Here is a 9024-nt window from a genome sequence, read left to right as displayed (position 1 = left end):
ATTCAAAATATGCAAAGTTTCCAATGCACTTTTAAAGATTTTAAGTTTAGATAACAAGACAAGGCAAGCCACTTTTGGATTCCCTACCTACACCTACAGTATATGAGCTTGCTGGACATCCTATTCCACAGCCGTGGGCATTAATATGGAACTCTCCTGGGAAGGATTTGCACAATATTTTGAACCGTCTGTGGGAATTTGTGCCCATTCAGCCAAAAAAAGCATTTGTGAGGTCAGGCACCGATGTTGCACAAGAAGATTTGTCTCACAATCTGAGTTCCAATTTATCCTGAAGGTGTTCAGTTGTGTTAAGATCAGGGCTTTGTGCAGACCAATGCAAGTTCCTTCACACAAATAATGTCTTTATGGACCTTGCTTTGTGTACAGTCATGCTGGAACAGGAAAGTACTTTCCCCAAACAGGTGCCACAAAGTTGGAAACATACAATCATCTAAAATTTCTTTGTATATTAAAGCATTACATTTAACCGTCACTGGAACTAGCACTGGCCCTACAAAAAAAAAGCCCCATACCATTCCCTGCTCCACCAAACGTCCAGTAGGCACTACGCATTCTGGCAACTAGTGTTCTCCTAGCATCTGCAAAACCCAGATTTGTCCACTCTACTTCCAAGTAGTAAAGCTTGATTCATCACGCCAGAGAACACATTTCCACCGCTCTAGAGGCCAGAGTCGATATGCTTTACACCACTCCAACCACATCCAACCACAGTGATATTTGTCTTATGTGCAGCTGCTCAGCCGTGGAAACCGATTTCATGAAGCTCTCGGCGCACAGTGCTTGTGCTGATGTTGCTTCCGGAGGCGGTATAGAACTCTGTGGTAAGTAATGCTACAGAAGACAGGTGATTTTTACATGCCCTCGGTGGCCCCACTTGATGAGTGTGCGTGGTCTGCTGCTTTGTGGCTGAGCTGTTGTTACTCCTAAATGTTTCCACTTCACAATAATAGCACTTACAGTGGACTGGGGCAGATCTAGTAGGGCAGAAAAATCACAGTGCATTTAAAGTCACTGAGCTCTTCAGTATAACCCATTCTATTGCCAATTTTTTTCTATGGAGATGGCATGCAAACTGAAATTGCAGAAGCCAGAGAGTTTCACCAACGTACAGTTTCAATCTCATTGATGCTGTAAATAAATAACTGCCCTGCATGTAAATCTGATTATGTCAGTAATCAACTATAGTGAAAAGGTAAGCATGGGAGCCCTCTGGATTTTATACACTTAAACCACTTCTGCCAGAAAGGGTATGTCTAAAAATAAACCTGCTCATAATCCAAAAGCAAGGGTTTTTGATCCTGATAAGGATTCAAGGTGAACAAATCGAGTTAAGGACACAAGGTGCATGGAGGGTACTATTAAATATATATTAATGGATCTAATAAAGACTCTAATGGCTAGAAGAGAGCACTTGGCTCAGCTGTCTGGAGGCTCAGGACCCTCCAGTGGACTAGCGAGCAACAAGAATCTGAAAATGGGACAATTGGGACAGCCCCAATTCTTTACAACTGATATACTCTCTGATTTTACCTGGATGTTATCAGATTTCTGAAGGAAAACCAACTGGCACTTGTCGCCCACTTAGGGTGGTCAATATGCTCTTTAGAGCCAATGACATCTTACAGCAGATTCCAGGGCTCCCTGATGCCACAGCACAGAGTGGTTGGACTAGCAAGCAATTTGACCAGTAGACACAGGGACATTGTGGCCATTCAGGGAGACAAGGACATTTATGCTAAGGGTGTGGGCAGAGACAGACACTGCATGTGCATCATAGCTGAAGAGACTTCACTACATTGGTTCTGGCAGCCTTGTTTTATGCAGGCTTTACTGGGCTCCTTGAAAAATGAAGTGAAATATCCTGGGTAAATTAAGCTCCTCTCCTACCGTTCTGTACTTTATGGACTTTTTCCAGGAACACATTTAGAGGGCAACATTGAAGAAGTGTGGAACCTTATGTGTTGTACTAAGAACGCTTTGTGGAACCACCTGATACTGGGTAGAGAACAGATCACCGCCTGAGATTGTCACAGGTTGATCTTTGGCTTGCTTAAAGACTACTCCATCATTGGTAGTCAACAGAAGAAAGATTAACCACCATATATCTTCTCAGTTCATCCCCTCATCTCAGGTGTCACTTCTGCCATAATATCATTTTTTCTTGCACCCCTAAAACTGTTTCCATTTTCCTATGGTTTTGATGACTGATGCTTCTCTATAATCGGTTACAAACTAAGGTATAAAGGATTGTTAGTGCTGCAACACAATAGAGTACTTACAAATATATCAGTGTTTATGATGTTAAAGAAGTTAATTGTACACACAATATGCCTGTATATACGTGGTGAAGCTGTCAATGTTTGTGTTCTGCGTAGCAGCATGCCTTGTATATGCAAAACATGGCTAGTCTATGAATGAACTCATGAACTTCTAGGAGAGGGGAAGACCAGGGACGAAAGCCAGGGAAGCGACAGCCCTGCAAGAGTCCTGCAGGTCACCACCTTGGTACCATCACAATAATTTATAATGGACCTATAATGTTAATAGTTAAATCCAAATACTAAGATTCTACAACATGATCTGTTTGTCAAAAGGTAAGCACTGCATTCCTAATTTCCTACTGCAGGGATCTCATGTTGGCAACAGCCATAGGCAGCTGCATTAATAATTCAAAGTTAGAATGATGTTTACTTATATACTTAACTCTCCTCAATTAATGCTGCCCTGTCAGTGGAATTGTGGGTGATCTTACACAAGACGATATGTGCAGGTCCTGATCCTGGAGGGATACACAGAGCTAAGATGTACATAAAGCTGCGTAGGAGGGAGTAAATACTTAATCAGGGCTTCAGTGGCACACATTATATATCGTGGGCTGGGAACAGCCAGCAGTGAATCCTCCAGCATCCAACAGAGCAGTGCTAAGCCGTAGGAGGATGTGCTGGAAGGATGTAAATTCTGCAAGTCAGAAAAGCAAGCACACAGAGTCTCACAGAAACCATTTCAGATCATTGCAGGGGAACCACAGAGATCTGGATATGGACATTCAGAAGCTAATAAAACAAAGATGAGCTGCTACGACCACAGATTGTTGGATGTATTTTAACATACTCAGTGCTAACAGACCCTTAAATTAAATGTGCAAGATTGTTTGAACAGTCACTAATCCAGCATTAACCTATGACTTCAATTTTAAAAGCCAACATTTGTAATAAAATATAAGGCACTAAATATATTTGCATTAAATATATAAGGCACTTAATCCCTTTTCTTTAATTCTTTAATTTTACCTACTTATGTACCTCTGGCACTCTTCAGCCTCTGTCCTCATGACCTGGAAGCCTCCTGGAGCTCAGAACACTTTGGCACTTACGTTGTTTGATTTGTTTTATGTTAATAAACGCTGTGGCCACTTTTTTCCAAATCACAAGTAGTATCTTTCTTTTGAGGTGATAGAAGGAATGAGGTAGGAAGTCATGCAAGCTCCAAGGTTAGTGAATACACCCTCATCATTTGGGGAGGGACATCGGTGGAGGAAAGAAGGACAAAGAGATTTCGGCCTCAAAAAGGTAATTTGGTAGACATTGTATAAGTACTTTTATTTGTTGTATTGAAAACCTACCATTATCATTGCCATTTTCTATCACTCTCCCGATACACAGTAGGTCTGCACATGCTATTGCATAGCTAAGATGACCCATTCCTCACACTGAGGTTAAACAGTAGAAGGTATGTCTGCAAATCCAGCAATTTGTAAATCCATGGCTATGAATTGAACAATTGTTACAATGTTGTTTCATAATAGCAAGATGGCTATTAGTACCACCGTAACATGTTTATTTCCATGCAATGTCCTTGTGCCTTTCTCTACCTTTCTTAGATTTCCACAAAAATACTACTTTGTATACATTTGGATCATTCAACTGGGGTAAAAAATCTCAGTCAGACCTCAAATACAGCAAATATTAAACATTTTACCAGGAGAAATTTGAAAATGATGGTACACGCAGAACTTTAATGAGATGCAGCAGTGCAGAGCAAGCTGTAGAAACATGAAAACAAATGACTATAATCTTACACTCCTCGTGAATAGCAGGGGAGAGGGGAGGGAAAAAAGGCAGAGAATAAAAAGTTGTGGGAATTTGCAACATCCTTTTTGGAATGGACCTGTGTTATTTTAGAACCATGATGTGCATAAACCCAGGGCTGAGGACGACAAGGCGACCCTGGCGCTTTCAGCACGGACAACCACCCATCAAGCGTTTGTCCAGAGTGCATAAGACCGTGGGTTTAGAGTTAAAACTGTACGGTTCATATCCAAAGCCATTATCACAAATCTCTTAAGGCAAGCCATCGATGTAAAATACATGATATGACAGCAAGAGAGCCGCTCTTCCACACAGCATGAAATGGTAGAGGTGACTTCTACAATATTACTAAGGTAGAAAGAAACAAAAAGGATGTACACGTGTAAGAATTGGGGAATGTCCTTTAAGTAAAGAACTAGTAGCACACAAATGTTATTTCTTAATTTTTTTGTCTTTTATCCAGCGAATTGTAGACCTTACTCGCAAAGAAACTGGGCAGAGCTTTAAGCACAAAGTCACTGGGAACTGATCAATACAGGAGAGATCAGTCTGCAGATCTGAACAGTCAATGTTGCAGGCTCAGCAGTATACCTTTGTCCCTGCATTTTACATAAAATCCAATATAACTGAGATTCAATTTGTAGTGGTTTAAATGAAGAGAAAGCACGGGTTATCAGAAAATATAAAACCTAACACCAAAAACAGAAGAAAAAAAGACATGTGGTAGGGTAAAAAAATATGGGGGTAGTTTTACCATATAAGTAGATAGATTAAACCAATTCTGGAGACCCCCATCATTCTGAGGGCCCACCTATGGATTGAGGGGGTAAGACACATTCCTCTTTTATTTATAAAAACCATAATGTATGTTTTTCTTTTACAAACTTGTGACCAAAATTGTGATTTGAGATATTGGCACCTGTACAGCTCAGGGGAATCCTAGTGCAGCCCATGGAAAAATTTAAAAAAAGATCCTAACATTGGAAACTAGTATGAACAGAACCTGGAGGAACTAGTTGTGAAGTATAAGTAGTAGTCAATGTCTTGTGTTGATGAAACTGAAAATAATTGTATAATACATACAATTATTATTATAATTAATCCAAAGGACAGGGTGGGAAGATACTGAGCCTTCCATTCAAAGCACCAGAAATAAGGTGATTATTACTTTGGTAGAATCTATCCTGAATTTAAAAAATATCTCCTTATGTCAACCTCTATATGCTCCACTCTTTCATGATGACTGTTATGGGAATATGTAAATGTAAACAGTTATGCAAATACCCAAATTTAAATATAGATAAGTATACTGGTCAATCACATAAATATCAGTGAATATCTTGAATAAACAGACAAGGCAAAATCTCAATGAAAGTATAAACAAACCTTTACTAAAAATAAACAACAAACATCAATCAAATGTTTTAGACATACATTGCTGAAGAAACCATATATATATATATATATCTAAACCAAAAACTAAACAGTATAATAGCTATACACACAAAAAAATAACAATACAAATATACTTAGCTCTATTAGTAGACCCAGCAGCTTACACGGGATAAATGGCTCAGCATAAAAGTTAAAACAATGAGGAGAGTTCCTTGCCGCATATTGAAGTACATGGGCTCCTCAAATAAGACACCTGGCTTCTTCCGACCCAGTCATGAAACTCCCTCTAAACTAACTGGTAGAACCTTAAATAGCCTTAAATCCAGTATCCACCCACGGGAGTAACCCAGCCAATACCGAATGGTCATTTCTAGGAGGCGGTCACTACAGGTGGTTATTTGTGTAAGGAAGTGACCCAAAGATCCTCACTTCCTCCTAAAAGCACATGTCTCATTGAGTATGCGGCAGCCATCTTTACTCACTCGACGTCACAGTTCTCACTAGGCAACTTAAAGCACATGTCTCATTGAGTATGCGGCAGCCATCTTTACTCACTCGACGTCACAGTTTCTCAAAAGCACATGTCTCATTGAGTATGCGGCAGCCATCTTTACTCACTCGACGTCACTGAGCTCACTAGACCCCCTGTAGGTTATATGTTATTTCGCATGCATGGGGACAGTCCATAATCAATACAATCCACCTGTTGTTCCCATTACATAAGTAATAACTATAATGCATACATTTCCCGTATCGGTCTTACTTTCTTCATAGCTCGCTTTGTCACACATGTTATCAAAAATACTACAAAATATATTGTTACACATAAAACAACACCCACCACTATCCATTGCATCACTTTTGTCCCTAAATTACCCAACCAGCCAAAAGGTCCACTATCCGGGGGATCCTGGAGTTTCTTCCTGATATCATTTATCTTTGAAATATCATGTGTTATGGCACCAGAGTTATTGACAATGTACGAGCAGCACTCAGTCCCCACTAGCGCACAAACGCCTCCTTTAGCGGCCAAAACGTAATCTAATGCGAGTCTGTTTTGCAATACCACTGCTCTTATTTGCACCTGTTCTTGGGATAGTTTGGTAATAGAATCCACTGTTGCGTCCAGGGCTTCATCCACTAGTTTCTTTAGGGCTTCTAGTCGATTTAATGACCAATATACTCCCCAGCCAGGAAATACAACTCCCAAATTAGCTTCATGTTCTCCGATAAATGGACTCCATCTTTTATTCCTAATCATGCCTTCTGGAAAGTTATTTCTACTCCTTATTGCCGGGATGATTGAGCCGATGTAACATTCTCCTTCCCATTGGCTAGGCAACCACCTGTAGGCCCAATTACCGCATAGAAAATATACACCTCTGGGAAGGACATTGTAACTGTTATCTGGAGCCCCAGTAAAAGAAGTGTCTAAAAGTATAGAAATAAAAGGAAAGTTCAGTCTTTTTATTGCACCATGGGGGGTCATACTTATTACTTTTACCACTGGGCTGGAGTCTTTGACAGTCATTGCCCAGTGTTGGTCATTACCGTAGGCATTTACCCAGGCAGATTTACAGTTAGAATATCCCATTTTAGTGGCATTGGCTCCGTTGTTATGGGAGCTGATACAAATGGCACCTTCCTGGGGGCGGTTAATAATGTTCAATCTGTCCATTGATTTTGGCTTTCCTCTTTCTCTGTACCAGCCGAATCCTGTGTTGTTATATTGTTTTAACTCCTCCAACGTCCAGGGCACTCCTACATACGGGTAGCTGCTTTCCTCGCTGAATGATATGGCCCCACAAATCCAGCACTCCGTGCTGTTTGACGCTCTCGAATAACTGGCCAATAGATTCAGGTATGAGTTGGAGGACCATGGATCCGACTTGTCTATATAGCCACCAATCTGTTGGAAGGAAAGAAAACAGGGTGAGTACCTCCACTTATCAATACAGCTTTAGTATCACCGGGTCCATCTGACAGTATTTCTCCCTTCTGTTTAACCTGCTCACCTGCTCGGGGTAGCACCCATACTTTGGAGCCTGTCTGTAAGGTATTACCTTCCTCCCACGTCACTAATACTTTCCGTGGGATCCAAATGGATACCACGCCTAGTACTGTTTTTTGTAATATCTGGCCTGCATACCCCCTGGTCAACAGGATTTCCCAAAGATCTGATGACACTTTTACCGTCCCTGTGGTCAACCAATCGTCATCTTGTAGTTCCTCTGTTAGGGTAAATGTCACTTCAGCTCCTTCTGGCAATATCCCACCCATGGGAAGGATGTATGTAACCCATTCACCCCCCTTTTTAATCTCAACAAGATGCTGGATGACCACTTTAAATTTGTTTTTTCCCACCTGTTGAGGAAAAGATTCCTTGAACCTTAAACGGACTGTCACTGTTGGTGTCTCTACCTGTCCGGTCAACCTTTCGTAAGGTGAAAACTGTCCTATTGGTCTACTATTTAGAATCATAACTGCCTGCGTGAGCACTCGATCCCACCCCTTCAATGTCCTACTTGGGGATAGTTTCCGAATTTGTTCTTTTAAAAGCCCATTGCACCTTTCAATCAACCCCGAGGCTTGAGGATGATAGGGGATGTGGAAGATCCACTTAATCCCTGAGTCATTTGCCCACTGCGTCTCAATACTCTGCCCTAGTAACACATCGATTCCCAAAATATTGTCTGGCAATTCTGAAATCAACACTTTAGCATTAAATCGCGGTCCTTTATTAATTGACATAGCAACAACAACCTGGACTGCTTTGGTAATTCTACCTCCTAAACATTCTATCCTCATACAGGGTCCTGATAACCTTGATGGATTACCATGTAATACCGTCACTTCTGCTCCTGTGTCAACTAAAGCAAAAATCTTTGTCGGTCCTGGTCTTGTCCCCCACCAAACATTCAAAGGTACATAAGGGCGTCTGTCTCCAGCGGTTAAAGGGGAAACATGTACCGCCGGAGGACCACCAATCTGTCATTGTATTGAGGCAGTATCCCAATTAGTCAAATCATGTGTCATCAGATCTTTTAAAGGATACAAGGATCTAACTTCACCATCGTTTTCTAGCGGTGCCTGCTTCTGTTTGGAATTAGTATGAGAGTATGTCCAAACACCGTATTGTGTTGGGAAAAGTGGGGGCATGTGCGAGTATGAATGTGGATGAGTGTTATCTGGGGCTGGAAATGATGATGGGGGCACAGCATAGGGGGCATAATTTTGGAATAAAGGCGTGGACAATGGTTGTGTGGCTGTAGGCATGGGAGGAGTGGCTTTTAAATAACTAGGGGGAGGAGATTTTGGGACAGATGGGGCAGAGAGAGTGGTATTGTCTACCTGATCCTTGCACGCCACATGCACTTGTACCTTTTTATTAGTCCTTTTTTCAACCTCCACCCATTTTTTAAACATGGCAGACGTTGAAATCCCATCAATCTGGTCTTCAGGTACACCCGCATCAATTAAATCATTCCACATTTGCTTGCGTGTTACTCTTTGTCTGGTT

Source organism: Sceloporus occidentalis, unplaced genomic scaffold (genome assembly GCF_023333645.1).
Source record: "Sceloporus occidentalis isolate IW3139 unplaced genomic scaffold, rSceOcc1.0.p SCAF_15, whole genome shotgun sequence".
In the NCBI taxonomy this organism is placed as follows: Eukaryota; Metazoa; Chordata; class Lepidosauria; order Squamata; family Phrynosomatidae; genus Sceloporus; species Sceloporus occidentalis.
Note: the sequence above shows the minus strand (reverse complement) of the source record.